Source organism: Lepisosteus oculatus, chromosome 5 (assembly GCF_040954835.1).
Source record: "Lepisosteus oculatus isolate fLepOcu1 chromosome 5, fLepOcu1.hap2, whole genome shotgun sequence".
Taxonomy (NCBI): domain Eukaryota; kingdom Metazoa; phylum Chordata; class Actinopteri; order Semionotiformes; family Lepisosteidae; genus Lepisosteus; species Lepisosteus oculatus.
Window position 1 is genome coordinate 47,870,386 of NC_090700.1, and position 20,268 is coordinate 47,890,653.

The following is a 20,268-nucleotide window of genomic DNA, read 5'->3' on the forward strand; positions in this document are numbered from 1 at the left end:
CTGGGATTGCCCTGGAATGGGTTGTTCGATTGCAGTTGGAGTCTGGTGGTGTAGTGTACCTTTTTACACCTTTGCAGGGAGAGTTTTGTTTCTATGTGGGTATTGTTAATATGCACATTTAAATATTGTGGCCTGTAGAAATTGGTTACCAACTCTCTACTATTCTAATAGCAAATGTATGGGTTTTAGCTTACCGTTTTTTTTTCCTAATATTTTCTCAAGCGAAGTATGATGTACTTAACATTTTCATATTTCATATTTTCACGTGCTATGTGTTTTGTGTTGTGAGTTAAAGTGCGCTGCTGTGATTGAACAAAAATGTCTCTGATTAAAGACAAAGGAAAATATTTGATTTAAAAAATCTCGCATGGCTTTTCCTTTTATTAGCGAATTCCATGTGCCTCATATCTATCTGAAAGACACCGTGTCTATGATTCAGAGTGACTTGTCCACTTTACCCATTATCTCCACCTGCTATCGGTGACTATGTTTCATACAAACCTGCTTTGGAACGCAGTGAGGTCAACTGTTTGTTGCCAGATCTTGGTTACCATTAGTAACATGCTGTGTGTGTATAGAATACTGAGTGTGCAAGATTAGCATTGTTTGCTGCAACGCCTATGCTGGCACAGAGAGAGAAAAGTGGCTATTTTTATACAGGCTGAAGATGGGACTTCTTTGCCTGGGACCCTTCAGACATACCGGTAGTGAGGCAGAGCTCCCCCTAGAGGTGCAGAGGGCTCCAGACAAGGGCTGCTGCCCAGACTGAGCTTTCGGGGTTTTCTTTTTTGATTCAGACTTTTCCACGAGAAAAAAAAAAAGCGACTCTTAAGGTTGACGTTGTGGAGGGAGCTCACGGAAGCACTGAGGGCCACTGCTCTCTGGAGCTGCCAAGAATTTAAAATGGCTTTGTGTTTTGGTTATTGAAAGTTCATTACCAGTCTGTCGGTCAAATATGAAACCAGTCACCCATTCCTTTCTGGTTACTGCCGGTTGGTTTGAAAGTGTAAAGTCCATGGAGGCTGTGTATCCCAACATGTGGATCGCTACTGCTTGGAAGCAAGGGCACTGTCCACATGTTGACATGTGTGACACCGATTATCACGATTTCATCTCCACACACCGAAGCCCATTTATTTCCCTTAATAAGACAGGAGCAGATCGATGAGGTTGCAAAATGTCACGAGTCTTGCAGCTGGATAACGTAAGGTGGTGACTAAGCGTCTGTTGAAAACCCCTTCCGAAAGTCTTACAGAGTACCAGGGGACCACAGTGATATAAGGCACAGGGTTTCAGCATTGCCTTAGGAAGAAGGCAAACCCCAGCGAGCCCCCGATTTTCAGTTTGTTAAGACAAGTGGTTGCTGGCGCAGCTGTCCTAGTGCACTATCCTGGTCCTGGGCTTTTTCAGGCAGACCACGTTGCTCTCTGTTATGTTTGGATGAATGGACAAACATGGATTTAAGGCTGTTAAGACTCCAGGGAGGTCAAGGTCTGATGGTGAGCAGCCAGAGTCTACCGGAGAGAGGCAGTTTTAGAGAGAGCATCGCTGTTGTGGAAAATGGTGAAAGTCGGCTTCTGTTTTTTGGTAGTACGTAGGCAGACAGAAACTGTAAGTAAAAGTTACTGGAAGAAGATTCCGCCCTCCCTTTTACTTTCAAGACCCAGAAAGAATCATCCCCCGAGCCGGAGAGCAGTGCTGTGGGAGAGGGCGCATGAACCACTCTAGCTAGACTGTGCTTCCGGGGAACGGAAACTGTCCAGTCTCAGTGAAGGTTAGAGTCTCTGCAGGTTTTCATTCCAACTCATCTCATACCGTGTGATACACCAGCTGGTTACTGTGCTAACTGGACTAAATGAACAGCTTCTCCCAGCTCTGCAGGTGTGTCTGCCTAAAAGATCACTTCAAAACCGAAAGTCACGCCAGGCCTCCAGGACCAGGATGTGACATTCCTGGTCTATGCCGGTGGTGTTCAGCCATTTTTGTTTAACATGTTTTAGTGCTGTTTCCATTAAGTTCAGCAGAGAGAACATGCAGCCTCTTCTTAACTTCCTGTCCATTATTTCTGCCTAAAAAAAAGCTCTTACTAGCTGATCATTTGATGAACAGACGCAGGTGGGAGGGACACTTTCAGGTTTTCTCGTAATGAGCATTTGTTTTTCCTTCTGCAGAGATCTAATTGGTTTCATTCCAGGCAGCACACCTGAAAGAAGGCAGTTCTAAAACAAGCAAATTGGTAGAGGTCAATGCCATCTGACCTTTTTAGAGCTGAAAGTAAATCGGCAAATGCGCCCTAAATAGAAAACTGAAATCAATAAACCAGAAGAGTGTTCCTCCAAACTCAGGGTTGGGAACTACTGGTCTGCATTTATTTCATTGCTTATTCATGATTTTCTAACAATGTACAGGCTGTCCAGAGGTCCCTGCAGGGCCCCAGTCAGCCGCTGGTTCAGGAGTAGGGGTGATAATTCCTCATCAGCTGAGGTCCCACAGACTGTATGTGTGCCACTTTCATGGCCATGAGTGAGACGTTGCCAAACAGGTCTTCTGCGAAGTGAATGGAGTACAGGCAGCTTGATTATCTCCCCCTGCATTCTGAGGTTAGAGGTGAGGTGGTCTAAGAACATAAGGGAGGTCACAGTTTAGAGGAAGGTGTTTGGCCAAAGCTCTGATCCAGCCACTTCCTGAAAGAAGCCATGGAATCAGCTTCAACAAAACTGTCGGGTAGTTTGTTCCATACTCCCGCCACCCTTTGCGTGCCTCTTCAGAAGTTCTCCTTGTAGTTTCCACTTGTCTCCTCTGGTTCGTGTTTCACTGTTCGTTCTGGAGAATTGTCCCTGCTTTGTCACTGCCTGGGAGGATTTTGAATTCTTGTATCGGGTCCCCTTGTAGTCCTCTCTGTTCAAGACTAAAACAAATTCTGTTCCTTCAGCCTGCCAGTGTAGGACATTCCCTTCGGCCCTGGAATGTATCTAGTTGCCTTTCCCTGGACTGATTCCAGAGCAGCAATATTTCTATAGCATGGTGATAAGGTGATCCTGCCCAATGGAAGCAGGCATGCAGTCAGAGGCTGTGCAGAGTAACTATCTGTTCTTGTGTCTTAACACTTGCTCCAGCTAAACCAGACCCTTGGAATTCCTCATCCTAATAACAGGGAGGATGGCTCATAGATACAGTTTGTAAAGAGTAAATGACCACTTATTGGATTAAGTATAGCAAAGGTCTTTTATAAATGTTTATGCTACCATTTAGAGCAAGTTAATAGGCTCATTAGTGAGTTAATAGGTTAATAGGTTCTTAAGAGTTGTAAGAGAAACCAAACTAAAGTGTGAGTGAATTAATAGATGTGATTCGTCATTTCCACCACGTTTTGCTACAGAGACAGTCAATATAGTCAAGTCGGAATAAAGATGAAGTGGGGGTGAGCAATGCAGTTGGTTACCTGTGGCTCATTACTGTGAGTAACGCTGAGCTGGTTACTGTCCGCAGCTGGAAGGCACAGACCTGGATTCTCATGCAGCCACTTGGTTTGCTGGTGACCCGGATAATAAAATTCTCCTCGGTATCTCATTTACTGTAGATCAAACTCAAGTCCCAGAAAGACCTGGAGGTGGAATTCTTTCCCTCGGGCAGGTTAATCAGTTGAAAAGAGAGGATAAATTAAGAGGAATTGCCTGTGCTATCAGCCCCCTCCCTCCGCCCTCCTCCCTGGGACTGGTTAATCCTTTAAAAGCAGTGCTTTTTGAAAAACTGTTCAGGGTTAGGAGCAGGGTTCTGCTGCAGGTGGGGACCTTAAACTGCAGTGTTATCTTGAGGTACAACACACACAACTTTGTTGCTGAGAACTCCCAAATCTGGCCGGATTGGCGCAATACTTTTTTAACTCTTAAATGCATAAATTTTGAGTATTTTATTAATATAGATTTAATTATTCAATTTCCTAAATTGACATTTTCCGTTTTAGTAGCCTGATGTGAGCTGTATATGAACTCTGTTCGAGTCATGCAACATAATGCAACATAAACAATAGGAAAGGCCTCCATGGTAAATGTTTTTAATGTATTCTCAAGAGTGTAGAATTGATGTCACAGGAAATCCTAAGATTCGGCAATGTGTTAGTTAGATGTCGCTTTGTGAGAATATGGTATTCAGTTTTGGTTAGCGTGAGAAAAACAAGTTAATCTAGAGCAGGGGTTCATGACGGTACTGCAGGGGGTCCGAGAGATTGTGATGGAAACATCAGTCAAATTAAATAGTCCTATTAATGAATAACAATGTAAGAATAAGAAAAACAAAAATTAAAATTTTACAAAATGTAACGAAGCATGTTAAGGGATTTTTGCTGTAGCATTTATCTACATTTATTGAAAAGTTTGATTTAGTTAAAATCTCAAGGGGGTGCTTGAGGCAAATAATTTAGGTTGAAGGGGTTCAGCTGAGAGAAAAGGTTGGGAACCCCTGCTCTAAAGAAAAGGAACACAACAAGACTGATCCCTGCTCTGAAGGGAATGCTGCTCGGCCTGAAACTGAATGATAGCCTGGAGCCTTAGAAAAGTCCCTCTAAAGCGAAACAGTCTTTTGAGACAGGTAAGGCTACAGCCCCCAAGAATAGATGCCGCTGGGAATTGATTCAGGTGTTTGAAACCCAGAAAGGCACTGGGCAATTCCGCCATTCAAAACCCAAAACGGGAGGCTCCTTTACCCCGAGGGTTGTGGGAGCCTGGAGCGAGCTTGCAAACCGACCTGGGGGGATCCTTTAAGAAAGGGCTCAGTGGTTTAGGGTGGCAAGTAGTGCAGCTTTGAAATGCGTTTTGTAATGTTGTCATGAAACATAAGTCCATTTCCAGAGAGCACCTAGAAACGCGCACACAGTGCATCTTCCTCCAGTGCTCGTTTACGACCGGCCATTATACTTTAGACCACTCCTCTCAGTTACCATTAATGTTGTGTTTAGGAGAGAAGCCCCTTGCATATGAATTAGTACTGACATACTGACTAGTTCAATGGTTATTTCTGACAAGGGATTTTCCCCTCCAGCTCTGAAATGTGACGTTCTCTCTGTGTACCCCACACAGTCTTGCTCAGGGTGCACGGAGCACCCAAGTGCAACAGGAAGGCAGAATTCATACAGCCGGGCCGGGTTTTGTGTAGTGTGGTGGCAGGCCACCTTGGCATCCTGCTTGCTGCACCCTGTTTCCTCATGCACTTCCTGGCCCGGCAGGCAGTCTGACACTGTGTTGGCCCTCAGAAGTGAATCTCATTGCTCCCTGTACGGCCATTAAGAGCCGTGTGGACCCACTTGGTCTCCAGGCCGGGGAAGGCGCCAGGATGGGTTTAAGTGCCTTGGGGCAACCTTGTTGTGAAAGGCGCTATATAAAAATAAGCTGAGTTGACACGTGCCATTGATTTCTGCCGTCCTGCCCACAAGTCGCTTGTCACGCCCTGTACACCTAGAGGGCGCTCTACTTCTCTCCTGTTCCTAGTTCCCTGTGATTATTCATGTCTTTCTGGTGTGTCTTGTTGTGTAGCCTATTTACTTCCTGCTTCTGCTCTGCTCCTCGCTCAGCATTGAGGTTCGGATGTCCTGAAACCCGCCTAGCTAACTAGGCTAACCCTCGCGAATGGCGAAGGTCGGTTGAAGTGGTCTTCTCTGTTTCCAGTGGAAAGCCAGATGGGGAAAAATCGGCAAAAGCAAGGTCTTGCATTGGCGAGCAGTGTTGCTAGCAATACGCTGACAGGCCTAAATCCTGAAGAATGCTGGCAGTGATTGAGAGCCAGGACTGATAATTGTCAATGGTACCTTCAGCATCCTTCATGGCCACCAGCATGCCTCTGCTTGGCACCGTCTCTAGGGGGGGTAGAATCAAATGCCAGTGCCCTTTCTGTGCTGGGCATTATGTACGTACAGTTCTCCATGTGACTCAATGCCTACGTGTTATATGCAGGCTAGTTCTGTTATAAGCATGCTACAGCTGGTCCTGACCAGTGTTAATGATCGCGCTGACGATGGCAGGAATGAATCTCGTTGCTTCCTGTAACTGTTCCTAGCAGCATTGAGGCTAGGAGTCTGGTGAGGCAGATCTGTTGGGGCTGTTTGACTCGTTTTATTCAATTTAGGCATGTTGGGCCTGAGGTGAGTACGAGGAAAGGTTTATTTTTGTTTGTGGGGGTAACATGAACTCAGCACAGGCTTGCCCTTATGATGCTTTTTGCTAATCATCTCCCTCCCTGCTCTGTCTCTGTCCACTTCCACATGGCCTCCCCTCTCTTCCCTCTTCTCTCTCTCCTGTAGTTTACTTACACGACGCCTCTGCCCCTCAGGACATGGCGAGCGATATTAGTCCTCTCAGGCTGGCCTCAAGCCTGGAGGAGCCTGTCGCTGCATGGCTGTGCACAGCATTAAGAACATGTCACTTTGTGGTTTGCTCAGAAGGTCATTCCCATTCATGGGAAAGAGCTGGTGCCGCTCCGCCCTGCCGGAATTCCAGCCCCGGAGAGTCTGGGAGATAAGATCAGCCGTGGGGACAGACGGAGGGCAGTGAGCGAGACACTTGCCCTTTTGTGTGCCAGCTGTACAAAGACCACAGTTTCAGAAGCCCTGGTTTTCAACTTCTTATTTTTAAACATTAAATTCTCAACCGGAAAAAATCCTCCTTTCACGAAAGGCTTATTTAAGCGCCGTGATTTTAACAAAAAGAATTCCGAGTGAAGGGCATCTTTGCTGACAGTTTTTCTAGATCGCGTTACGTGCCTCGAGACTTTACCTCAAGATTTTTTAAAGTTTTCCAGGGCTCGTGTGAAAAGTTGTTCTTCCGAGATTTCGTGGAAATGGTCTTCTCGGCCTGACCACATATCTAAAAACATGAGGGGAAAAAATACTCTTTCCAATTCACAAGGGGTGTAGAGGCAGATAATATCCTTTCTACTGGATTTTTTCTCCGAGACATTGAGGGAAGCAGTGTTGAAAGGGTGCTTCTCGGTGCCTGGCTGTGTTGGATCAAGGAAGGGGGCAGAGCGCTGTGTTCTACTGTTATGGCGTCTATTATAGCGTCTGACCCCCCCTTGTGCTCGATTCTCTGCTCTTTGGACCCCTTCTTAGAGAGCCAGTTTCAGAATCAGTTGATCAATCAATATTTATTTTTCACAGGGAAGGGTAAAGGTTTACTCCACGCTGAAAGTAAAAGAAACGAATCGCAACGTTTCGGCTGCGGAGCCTTCTTCAGTCTTCTTAATCACACCCCGAAGAGGGCTCCACCGCCGAAACGTTTCTTTTCTTTTCCTTTCCGCGTGGAATGAACCTTTCTCTACCCGTTCCTTCGCAGCCTACGTATGCTGACGCAGCTCCCTACCCGAATGGATTTTTCCCCCTCCAAGCACTTGGACAGATAGCTGTGCATTCTGCCAGGGGAAGGATGAGTTTCTTTTTAACAAAAGAGAACGGAGCCGCCTTCCTCCACCTGGTCCATCTCCTCCCGCCGGGCTTGTGAACGGCTGTGCCCTGCAGGACTTCAGAACGTTTGACTACTGTGTCCTGAGACACTTGCCAGGAGAGATTTGTGGAGTAAAAGAAGCCGAGAAGAGAAGACGCGTGTCGCCCAGAGAGCTGGGGTCAGCGCCTGCCTACTGCAGGAGGGCTGGGAGGTCATTTTCGGCACTGTGTGCCAGGTGGCAGCGAGCAGTGTTATCAGTGTAACACGCAGGGAGAGGGAGAGGGCTGTTGCCTGCAGGGTTTTCACAGGGAGCAACTCTGAGGTGGGGATTTGTCATCCTGCTCCTGTCCCATAGGCTGTCTTTGTCTTTCAAGTCAGATGAAAATCCTGCTTTTCTGTTTTTCCATCACAATACTCTCTCCATCTCCTTCACTCGGGGAAGCTTGTGGGACACAGAGGCCTTCTTTCCTCACATTATCACACAGAACATCCGGGAAAGAGCCCAGAGGTCTGGTTTCCATTTGCTGCCCGATAATAACCTGTATTTTTGCCTGGTATAAATCTAATTTGTACAGAAATGCATTCTTTCCATTTGGCTTGTAAACAAAGGAATCGGTAGTTGTACACTCTTAATCAACTTAATTGTCAACAGAAAACAAAAGTGCCAAAGTTCTTTCTCTGACTTTCCCTGTATTGTGGTGGGAGAGAGAAATTGAAAGAAACTGTGTGGTATCCGATTCCTTCAATAGACAGACTCCGTTTTTTCCGAGTCAAGTTAGATCTTAGCTGAAGCCTCAGTGTTTTTAAACGCCGATCAGTGAGAGCGAAGAACTATGGGGACTCATCCCAGGCCTGCTGGGATGCCACGTTCCCGTTTCCAAGACTGAATTCCATCTGCCGTGCTCTTAAAACCCGTGGAGGGCGGAAGTCGGGGTTTTCTTCTCTTGCGTCCCCGTCGTGTGAAAGGAGGAGAGCTGGGAAAAAGGGAAAAAAAAATCAGGGTTGCCAAATGGCGTGTAAGACCACTGCTCCGACACGGACGGGCTCTGGAGAGAGAGAACACACTCCTGCGTGTGGTGACACCACCGTGGTGCCAGGCCTCTTCGCCGTGGGTGCACCCCAGACACTGGCGCGTTGAGCTCCAGCAACAGGGATATTTTTAGGCTTGTCAAAACGAAGTCAGACCCTCGTTTGTTCTTCACTCAGTGCCCTGTTTTAGTTCTGAACTACTGTGCACAGATCAGGACAGATCCTGCTCCTTGCTCTTCGAGTGGCTTGTGAGACTGCGTTGAGGGAAGGTGGGCAGGATTGACATCCAAGGCCTGGCTAGGCTCAAGCTCACCTTTAAAGGCGTTGGCTATCCTGCCTCCCACCAAAATGCAAATATCATTACTTAGGTCTCAGGTGCCTCATTTATTCTGATTTCGGGCTTTTGCCTGTATTCTGAATGGTGTGCACACGCAGCTCTGCCCACTGTCTCTCGGAATGTGTTTTGTGCAGCAGAGCAGTGCAAACAGCCATTTATTTATCGTATCGGGGTACTTTGTATATTGAAAGAGGACTGCCAATCGATTCGGTGCCACGATGTCGAGGCCCTCAAGTGAAGATTACATTTTAATAAATACAAAACCCTGCATTGCAGCGTAACCAAATGTGAAAACGGGGATATGAGTGTTCGGATATTTGCCTTCTTCAATTGCCGGGTAAATTGGTCGTTTCTCACTGTTCCGATTAATACAAGCAAATTGTTCCGGTCTTTCTGCAGTTTCTAAGCATTAATCATCTCGGCCAGAGTCATTCTAACCCCCTGCTGTCCTTCTGACACGATGGCAGAGCGCCTCTCGGAGATCACCAGGCTCCAGCCTGGATAGACCCCTCCTGTGTCCCAGTGTCTCAGTTCCAGGGGGCTGGCAGGCTGTCAGCTTCCACAGCCCAGCGCCGTCCAACCGCGTTCCCGTTGGGAGCTCGCCCCGTCAGGATACGGGATATGGAAATAATGTGACTCGAGTACCTCCACCCCACTGCTTCTCCACCTTAGAATAAGGTTGCGGATTGTTTATTTGAGGGGAAAGAGGCCTCAGGCAAACATCCTGTTTTAAACCTGCCTGGCTGCAGCTCTGAAGTTGCAGTAACTCTGAGGCTGTGAATGGCCCTTTGATGCTGGAGAGGGGGGGTGGGGGTTGTGGAATGTTGAAGAGAACGCCAGTGTTTCATTCCACAGCCTGCAATGGCCTGACCTGTTTTAAGTCTTATTGAGTAAAGTGTTTATTAATTATTATTTCTGTTCCAAACGACAAGTCATGCCCACGTTCCAGAGCCGCCCGATTTGAGAGCTTGAGGACAGCACTGGGCAATATAGAATTTCCAGGGCAGAAGACAAAGTTTTATTCATGCCGGGAATGTTTCAGTGGCCGACTAGCTCACGGGCTGCGGCGCTTGACCGACTCGATGACGGCCGATGTTGGCCGCAGACTGCAACAGTCTGTTCTGGTACGGATTGTTTTGTCGTGCTCAGTAATTCTTGTCGGAAGGTAACACATAACCTGCTCATTTAAGAAGAGCAGGTTATGTGTTACATTCATGAAATATGGCAGCCGGATTTTGCTGAGTTTCATCTGGATCTTTTTAGACACCAGGTCTGCCCAGTACTTATGTGTCCCACGCCTCCTGCAAGCTCACACTTAACTTCAGTCCAAAAATTGTGGATGTTCTGCAGGAGCAGAGAGTTCAAACTTGACTCGTTTCCTACATTGCAAAAGCGTGTGTGGCTTAAAGAAAGCATGGTAGAGAAGAGCTTTGAATTTCCCTGTCTAAATCCATGGGAGAAACACGCCAGACTTTTTTTCTTGGTGATTTGACTACTCTGAAATCTGGCCACATACAACTTCTTGCATTAGGAATCTGTCTTTTCGCATACCCCAGCTTGCTCTCCCTGAGACACACAAACAACACCGGGAGAGAGAAGCCTGGGGTCAGAGCGCAGGGTCAGCCATTGTACAGCGCCCTTGGAGCAGTTGGGGTTAAGGGCCTTGCTCAGGAGCCGAACGGAGTAGGAATCCTCTGCTGGCAGCGGGATTTGAACTTTCCAGCCACAGGCGCTGATCCTTAGCCACAGAGCCAGATAAACCTCCAAGATGTGAGGTTGCAATCTGGGGGCTCACTGCAGGTCATTTGAATATTCCAAGGATATCATGGTTGCAGGCTACTGGTTCCACATTGAGTGGTGGTGCCACCTGGTGCCATCCTCTCCTGGGACTTGTGCACGGGAGGGGGGTATCCCGTTCAAAGGGATTCACACTGGTTTTTTCGGTGATGCTAGCCCAGCACCTTTGCAGCTTCTGTTGATGGTGCACACTTGCAGCCCTCACTCTGGGAGTCATGTCTGCATATAAGGCAGACCTCTACTTCTCCGGTGAATGGTGATGCACATGCCATCCTCGGATATTTTTGAAACATTTTGGAATTTGCTGGCATAATCTCCAGAGGTGATGGCAAGACGTGCGTTTCGCCTGATGTGTTACTGATGTATAGCAGCAGCTCCAGCCAGTTTCGCCTCGACGGAATGGGTCCCAGTGGAGTTTCTTGGAGGTGAAATTGCATTTGGAACGTGCTTGAGGCCCCGTTTTTGTTCTTTCCACCTGGCTGAGAAAATCCACTGGCTTTTCCCCTGAATGATGCCTGCCATGGGAATCTGAGAATCAGAAATAAATTGCTCAATCTGGGGTTTTGCCGCTACTTGAACTTTCCCTGAACAAAGGCTTCAGCTGCTAACGTCTTATCTTTTGGAAGAAGAAAAAAGAAACCAAACACAATTGAGCAAATAAAGTTGCTCCTTTTCACACTTTCGTTCCTTTATTTGTCGCACCGTGGCAACCTTATCTCGTGCCCCCTGGTTGTTGACAGTAGCTCAGCTCACCAGCCACTTCCTAGCCCTATCTCAGCCCTGTCCAATGGCCCTGATGTTAGTTTTGCTCAAGTACAATCACTAAGCACCCACGTGTGTTTTGCCCTGTTTATTCAATGCAGGTTGGGGGAGCCCCATTTACGTTGGTTTAGGACGAAGTGATCCTCAGCGGTCAGCTCCCTCGTCACGCTGATATCCCAGCAGGGGCGTGCGTGCACCACAGCACGCCACTCCTCCCCGGACGTGTGGGGCGTGCAGACAGAGCCTTCCGCCTGCTGTTCCTGATCCGACCTTTCTCCGTCCTCCGTATTAAGCAAAGACAAACCGGTATTGCCGGGACGGGTTCAATTCGGACACGTTGCTTGGCACGACAGCCGTTTTCAGTATTTGCATTTTCACAGACTACCTTGAGCTCGTTTCGAAAAGGCATTACAATTCGAAGGGGGGGCTTGTTTGCTCACTCCTGGCTGAGTGAAATGAGGCGCCGGGGGGGCCCTCTGCTGCAGTAAATCGTGGTGACAAACCTGACCACGTTGGCCAGGATCACTGACTGTGAAACATCACCTCTGGTGGTTGATCTTGTCCACTCAGTCTCTGGAGCCTGGAGCTGGGGAGAGGAGAGTGGTGGAGTGTCTGTGGAATCCCCCACCACACATAGCATTTTGATCATTTCATCTGTGTGGAGCTGCAACGTGCTGTGCAAGCTGTACCAACAGAGCAGAAAAGCCAAAGATTTAGCGGCCTTTAAACTTCATTTAAGCGGCCAGTTTGCCAATACAGTAACTAGCTTAACAGTCTCCAGCGCCTGGGGCTGGCTTGCATACAGGGGGCTTGGTGAAACCTGGAGTGACTCGGACTGCTACGCAACAGGAGTCCTGGCAGGAGAGCTTTCAGCCAGTGAGCTGCTGTCTCCTCGCTCCTTCCAAACTTCACACCCTGTTACCTCAAATAGCACCATTCATGCTGCTGAGGGCAAGGGGTTACAGCAACAAATAAAGAGAGAGGAACGCCATTAAAAATGTATGGAATGCCCAACTGTTAGTTTAGTGTTTTAATGCGCTTCATCTAAAGGCAGACAGGAACAATACAGTGTTTCAGCTTCTAAGCGTAAATGCATTGCAAAAATGCACAATGCAAACTTGGTAATGCAATCTGGGTGCTGTGCTATTCCTGTACGTTTTTTTTGTTTTAAGGCTTTAATTTTTATGTACTTTTAACACATAGCAGAAATGTAATTATTGCTAATTATTGGGATGGGGCTCGCGATTGCTTTCCGATATTCTGGAAACAATTGTAAAAGATTTAACTGCAAATCTAGGTGACACATAAATGTGGAAAAAGAGTCTTTTTTCCATCTGAAGACGTAGGAGGACAAGATCTGGGGTAGGGAAGAAGTTAAGGAAAGTTAATTAAGGAAGTTAGAGAAAGGAAACGTTGCTATTGTGCACGTCTTTTGTTTTGCAGTGTCTCCGTAGCGAAGCAGTTCTGAACTGCGCTCAGGGTGCTGGGCAGGTGTGGCTCATACAGGCCTTCGGATTCGGGGCGTTTGCCCACTCCAGAGGAGACTTGAGCATGGCCACTGAGTGCAACAGACCCATCCTCCTGGGCCACCCACAGGGGTTTGCCCACTCTAAAGCTGAATTTCCCAGAGTCTGGACATGCACATCCTATCCCATGGTACACTGAGGCTGGTTACACTCTGTCATGGTGTCATGGTGTCATGGGTTTCTGAGGCCCTGTGTCAGTGACGCTGACTGCTGCTGGCTTGCAGGCAGTTACTCTGGTACAACATTGGAGAGCAATGCAGGTAAACTCTGCTGTGACGCAGGGATGCACAGGAACTCACTCATACTCGGGTCAGAGGCCTAACGGCACTGGCATGCTGCGGGTAAGGGGCTTCTTCTTCTTCTAGGAGAAAAGTTTCATGATAGGAATGAGCCTGGAAGAGCTGGTCGTTTTCCCCATGTACAAGGACAGCGCTTTTAGCGCAGAGGTCAAGCTAAATTTTGCCAGACTCCAGCATAATCGCTCTCCACTGCCTGGCTTGGCAGTGTTTTCCCAGCAAGCTCCTCTCTCACACTCGAGTCTCTTTGGATAAAAACAGGTCCTTCTTGAGACTGGCGCAGGATACACTCGAAAGAAATTTCCATGCGTGTCTTCGCATCTTTGTCAAATGTCGACGTCTTTAAAAGCAAGCAGAACGGGGCCTGCGAGTTCCCCTTTCCAGCTGAGGATTGTTTTGCTGAGTAGTAATAACCCCCCATTGTTTTCCCCGAGTTGTCAATGGCTTTCCAGATGTTTAGAGGAAGAAGAGCTGATGAGAACAGCGCTCTGGGCTGTAGGCACTGGTACTCATGCCAGTCCGGTGTGGTCCAGGACACGATTTCTGTTCAGAGGAGTGACAATGATTAATCATCCCCAACGCTATGACCTGCTTTCTCGGATACCGGTCGGTATTCCCAATGACGAGCTTTGAGACCGGAGGCAGACAAATCTTCAGAATGATAGAATGTGGAATGTTCGGGGCTGCAGAAGAAAAAAAAAACTGGATACGAACGAATTCCAAATATCCACCACACTTTCCAGAACTTTGGCAGTTTCTGTAAATTTAATTACAGGCGACAATGGGGAGGTTGTGATGTAGCTCTGAGAGGCCTTTCCTTTTTATAATCTCTGTACAGTGATGGGAAGCCTCAGAGCTCAATTGTAATTACTAAAAACTTTGTGGTCTGCAGAAAGAAGGGACAGCTTGTAGATTTTATTTATTTGTGTTTTTTTTTTCTCCTGCGTTTTGCAATGCAGTCCATGTAGTCAGCCTGTCGCATTTAAAATAAGGTTCAAATTATAGGACTGGCTGTGGCTTTCTCTTTCCTTCAGAGTTTTTGCCAACTTGCAATTTGCCTAATGAAATCCTGCCATTTCGCTTAACTTAAAGATTCTTTGCAGATGTTGACAGGGGAGTGATTTTTTAAAAATTATTTAAATTGGAGGATCTTTCCGTTTTTATTGCTTTTGCATTTTTAATGAAGATGTTTGAGCGCCTACGTGACGTTTAAAAATAAGCAGTGTGCTTTTTCTTCGTAATGAGTTTACCTGCGTTTGTGAGAGAATTTCAATAACACGGACTTTCACTTTTTGGAAATTCTTAGTCAGTCATACAAGAGCTGGGGGCATGCGATAACATAACCTTCTTATTGCTTTGCAAGAACGGTGCTAATGTGTACTGAAAGTAAAGGGAAAAACAACAGTATCAAAAAATCCTGCTTTGTGTAAACTTTAACAGTGAAACCCTGAGTGAGACTCTCAAACTGAAACAATCCACTTGAATTATAGGAACTCATTTAAACAGCCACAGTGGCCGTCAGACCCGAAGTCTACAATAGACTCTACCAGCTATTGTATTGCCAAGCAGATCCAGGTCATACTGTAACTCACTCTTCTGCATAGCGGCAGATCTGCACTCTGTATTAAACAGCATGCTCATTCTGCCCACGAGAAAGATGGCATAACCAGAGCAGAGCCGCCGGATTACCTGTAGATAAATACAGCGAGATTAATGGGCAAATGAAAGATCTAACTTAACGGTGAACCTGGCTTGCCCAAAGATATGCCCCTTTGTCTGGTGTGGAGAACTCAGTCTAGGAACTGCTTCTGTCCTTGACTTGAAGGGCACCCCCCGACTGGTGTGATTGAAAGCACCTCGGCCTTTGTGCGAAGTTTTGCCGGTGGTTGTAGCTTCTTGGTAGTTGAGGCAAGGTGTGTCTGTGGACGACAGGCCCATCACCTTGAGGCTCACAGCATGGCAGAGAGCGTCTGGCTTTAGGGAAGTGAGGTGGGAAACAAGGTGGCGATGGAGGGAGGAATACTGCGCCACGGAGAATGGGGGAGAAAATGATTGAGAGTGAGGTTTGGCCACCACCCCTACCCTGGCCAAAGTAGGAAGTGGCTGGGAGAGCCAGGAATGCAGCATGCATCTCCCAGATTAATTAGCGGGCCGAGCTGGATCTACGCCACAGCAGAGTGGCTGTTCCAGAGCGGTAAGCGGGAAGAGGGGGAGTTGTGGAGCAGGGGTGAGAGGAGAGAGGAGTGGGGGCGCAGGGGGGAAGGGACTCAAGGGGGGGACCTGCTCAGGCCAACAGGGAAATGTACAACTGAGCGCTGTAGGGGGTCTGCGCGCAGCATGTGCCCCAGCAGTCACTGCTTCCTGCTCCTGCGCGCTTTCTCTGACTCGGACACTTCCCGCCACCTGGACTGGCGCTTCAGTCACAGCAAGCAATCTCTCTGTTTCTCTCGTCCACTCGTGAACTGACTCTCGCTGGACTGGCGCCTTGGGAGCAGCATGCCTGCTCATGGGGACGTCGCTGAAGCCCGGAGCAGTCAGGGCAGAGTACGCGTTGGGCTGGGCAAGGTGGGCCTGGTGGTCTCCTTTAGCCTGTAACCCTTCTTATGGTCTGAGTGTGTCTGCGTCCATATAGTCTTGAAAACTTGCAGTCCCTTACTTTAGTGCAGGATTGTGTTACCGCTGGTTTCAGTGGCTTGACCTTTGACCTCTTCCGTGTGCATCAGTCCTGGAGTTTGCCCGCAGGAGTCTGCCTGGGTGATGCGATTGCATAGATAAGAAATTCCCTTATTGATCAGGGGGGGTGGGGGTGGGGCTCTCTCTCCTGCAAGGATGGTTCCTTCTTCCTGAGGCAGCTGGTGTCTCGGCACCGAGGGGCAGACGATCTCGGGTTCGAAGAGATGCAAACTCTTGGAAGACACACACTTCACATTCTCTTCCTCCAGAATCACTTCTATAGGCTGGCGCTTGTGCCAGGCGGGTCTTAATTGGTAGTTTTGTTTTTCTTCTTTCAGTCCAGGCTGAACTTCCTGTTTTTTTTTCACCCTCATCAGTCCAGTTTTGTGATCTGTGTCTCTGTCTGCCTACTTGTATGTATTTCCTTCCTTTGGTTATAAACCTGAGGATGAGGGACGAAATATGACCGAGAAAGAGTTCCCTGTGTAACCATAGGAACACTAATGGTTCTCTTTAGCCCAAACCTAGTCCCCATGTCGTGTCCTGACAGGCTGAAAAGGCTGAATCTTTTTAGATTTGGAACTGAGAAGACTAAGAGGGCACCAGGCAAATGTATACAAAATCCTCAAAGGCGCAGACAGAGCTCTCCCATTTGGATTTCTTCCGAATACATCCTGAAACACGCACCAGAGGGCACAAGTGGAAGCCATGTGGAAGTGCACTTAAAACCAAGACTGGGAAGCCCTTCTTTACGCAAAGACTGGTGGGAGTGTGAAACCCAGCCCAGCCGTGTCATTGAAGCCAGTACCCTGGCTTCTTTCAAGGAAGAGCTGAGCTCCTTGGCTCATTTTGATAGTAACTACTAAATGGGCCAAACAGCCTGTTCTTGTCTGTATCCTCTCTTCTGCCTTCTCCTTTAAACTCCTCCGACAGCCCTGTGTTGCGGGTTTTACACTGGAGGAAGCTGCAACTCCCAGGGCGCGAGCTGTGTATAAACGGTCCGGAGCCCCAGTGTGTACGTCTGGCTGATAAAACGGTCTTTGATGAAAGAGATAGTCCAGACGCCAGCCTAACTGTGGCCGTTATAAAGTTGTAGCTGCCCCGTAATGATAGTTGTCTCGAACTGCAGCCTGTCCCACACCGAGACAGGAAAAGGGCTGGGCGCGAGGAGGGGTGGGGTGATTGGAGGGGGAGGTGTGTGTGTGTGTATGGGGGGGGGTTGTAAGTATGGCTTTTTTTTGGGGGTCGGCTACCTTTGCAAACCCTCGAAAAAATCCTCCGAGCTCAGGAAACAAAGCAGAAGGCAGTTTTTTTTTCCTCCCACTTTTATATTTACTGCAAAAGTTTGCTGCAGCGAAGTCAGAATTGGCGATTCCCCCCCCTCCTTGTCAGGTCAGTGGTAGAGTCTATTAGCTGGAGGGGAATCTAATCCTTGGCAGAAGATGAGAGACTATCCCCCCCCCCTCCTCTCCCCTCCGCTCTCCCCTCTCCCCTCTCCCCTGCCCTCCTTTCCTGTGCATGAGGGGCAGGCTACAGTGCTGGCTCCGCGCCAGGCTTTGCAGAATGAGTTCATCTTTTCAGCATTTGTTTGAATACAGGGGGAGATGAAGAAGCACTGAAAATGAATCCACCTTCAGCCCTTTGCAGACACTTTGTATTGCCCCAGGGGGACAGCGGAGCAGGGAGAGAGGGAGGGAGGCTGCGTGCGGGACAGCAGGCAGAAAGGAAACCCTTCTCCAAGGCTGCCCCCCCCTCCTCCCTCTCTCCCTCCCTTCTCCAAGAGGCCACACTACTGTAATATGCCTCTGGGCCTCCTTCTTTCTTTTCGGTCCGCGCCGCTTTTAAAAGGCATTACCGGATAATAACGTGGGATTGCCATTGAAACTTTCAAGCCCCTTTTGTACGCTTAGGTCTAATTACCCCAGCTCCTCTTCTACACTGTGCCACAGAGCTCTCGTCAAAATCAGGCTCTCTCCCCTGACAGACACCTCTCTGCCCCTCACTCCGAGTTTGGGGTTTTTTTTGTGCTCACTTGGTGCTGGTGTTTTGTTCAATTGAATTTTTTGGTTTTCGGACCGATACGATGAGTGGCTTCGAAATTCCAGTTGTCCTCTTGGCTTCAGTTCCTGTTCAGAACAGAAACGAGGACTTCAGCGGCTCAAGTAATGCGTCATTCAACTCAAGCAAGGAAATCGTGGAACTGTCTTGCGTTTCCTCTGCTGTGCGAGGAGATGCAGTGCAAGATAGGGGTGGATTTGGACTGGAACCTGACGCACGTCAGTGGCGCCGTGCTCTGTTCTGCCCAGTACACCGTGACTGGTCCAGTATTTGTCCTGTCACTCTTGTCAGTGGAGTCATGGACTGAAGAGCAGATTCTTGTGGTGACTTGTGGTAGTATTCTGTACCAAATCGGGGGCCTTTGCTGGTCTGATCTGTGTTTTGTTTTTTTGGTGGTTGGTGTTTCCTGCCTCTGGCCTGGATCCAGTTCCTGGAAGAGGAGACTTTAAAAAAAAAAGAGAGAGATTAAAAACCTCTCAGTCCGTTAGAGGCTGGCAAAGGGGAGGTGGAACAGAGATGCAACAACTTGTTTTTTTCTGGTTGGCCAATTTTGCAGTTGGTGAATTGCATTTTCTTCAAATGTGTTCAGAAAATGCCTGCTGCGGCTGAATGTTTTAGAATACGGATGGAAATGGAAGGTTTGGTCCTTGTTATGGTGGCAAAAAGCCCCCTAAAAGGCCTGCATCTGCCAAGGGGGCTTGAGGTCTGTGTTCTGAACTGGCTGTCCTGTGCATTTGTTTCGCTTTTCTCATTGAGGTCGAGGGGTTGGAGGGTGAGGGAGGGCAACTGCGTTTGGTTTTGAAAGCTGGTTTCTCTGTTTGAAATGGAATGGAAAGAAGAGAACTTGATAAGGTTTCGCCTGCAGTGGCGGGTGTGCGGTGCTGTTCTTCGTGCGGGCTTCTGTTTGACTCGCTAAGCCCCCTGCTCTCTGCTGGCTGATTGATTCTCCACCCACAGCTGTCTTGGGCTCAGTCGCGAGTGAATCTGGGACGGGTTTATGGACGCAGAGAGAGTGTGAAGGACTTCTCTCGCGGCACACAGCTTTCTCTAAGGAGGAGCACGGGCCCATTCATTGGCAGCCATCGCAAATACTGCTGTTTTCATCATTCCAAAAGCCGAGGCTACAGTTCACTTGCTCCTGTTGGCCCTGAAATACAGCCTCCGGGTTCTGAGGCACAAGGCGGTGACAAAGTTCAGAGCCTCAGACGGAAAGAAACGCCAGGAACACATGGTTGTGGTGTCAGGTTGAATGCGCTCATGTTGCGTGGTCATGAAACCCTGGACTGCTTAGCTTCTGTTTTTGTTTTTGAGTCAGTGCGAGTGGAGGCCGAGTTAAACCAACACAGAAGTCAAACGGCGTCGTTATGGGATATTTTGACACGTAAACACGCTGGTCAGCTTGTTCCTCTACTTCTCGCTGTACAGTGGGGCTGAGTGCATCACAAGGGTGGGGCTGCTACTTCATTCGGGGATGAAGCAGGCCCCCTCCCGTTTGTAAAGCTCTTAGGGATGAAAGGCGCTATATAAATTCAAGGGATTATTATACGTGTGTTCATGAAGTGGGGCAGCATGGTGTTGCAGCGTTTAGGATTGCTGTCTTCCAACAAAAGGGCCCTGGTGTTCAATCCTTGGGGTGCTGTCTGTGTGGAGTTTGTATGTTCTCCCAATGTTCGTGTGGGTGTCTTCTGGGTGCTCCTGCCTTGCACCCGTTGCAGGGATAGGTTCTGGCTCCCCCGTGACCCTGTATTGGATAAAACAGAAGATGAATGGACGTTCCTAAAGAGCTTTAATCAGGTGTTCTTGGAGTATGATTTTAGCAGATGAGTATAGAGAGTGAAGTGAGTGATCGTGCAGCAGAAGGCTGGTACTATTTGCCAGCAGCACAGAAGTGTTGTGGAATAACTGGCAAATGTCACTGTTAAGGAGGCTCTTTCCCGACAAGGCAGGCCTCTATGTGTGCGCGTGCCTAGAAACTGTTGCACAGGGTGAGATGATGGGGCGGTTTTGACTCGGGAGACTGACGCTAAGTGGAGATGATTTTGAAAATATAATAACAATAGCTACTTATCTAATGGGTAAACTGGCCTGTTAAAAGGTGGCTGGGTTAAACGGATACAGAGCTGGGTAATTGCTACCAGCTCCTCCGCCCTGTGAGAGAGCTTGAGGAGCTCAGCCTGCAGCCCATCTTGCACGCAGACTCAAGACCCCCACCTCTCCCCCCTCCCAGCCTCGTCAGAACAGCGTTTCTCTGGCCGGGACCTGGGAGGGTCCTTCAGGAAAAGATATAGTTCACCCCTGGCTGCCATCAAAAAATCGTAATCTTATGTGTAGGATTATGTGGAGTGTCTTTCCCCCCCGGG

At 48.2% G+C, this 20,268-nt stretch overlaps 1 protein-coding gene across 1 annotated transcript in view; it reads left to right on the plus strand.

The window, feature by feature from the left end:
* The window catches only part of smad6b (SMAD family member 6b), a 36,930-nt gene that overhangs the window by 10,451 nt on the left and 6,211 nt on the right, over positions 1-20,268 (plus strand). The gene's annotated exons all lie outside the window — the stretch shown is intronic.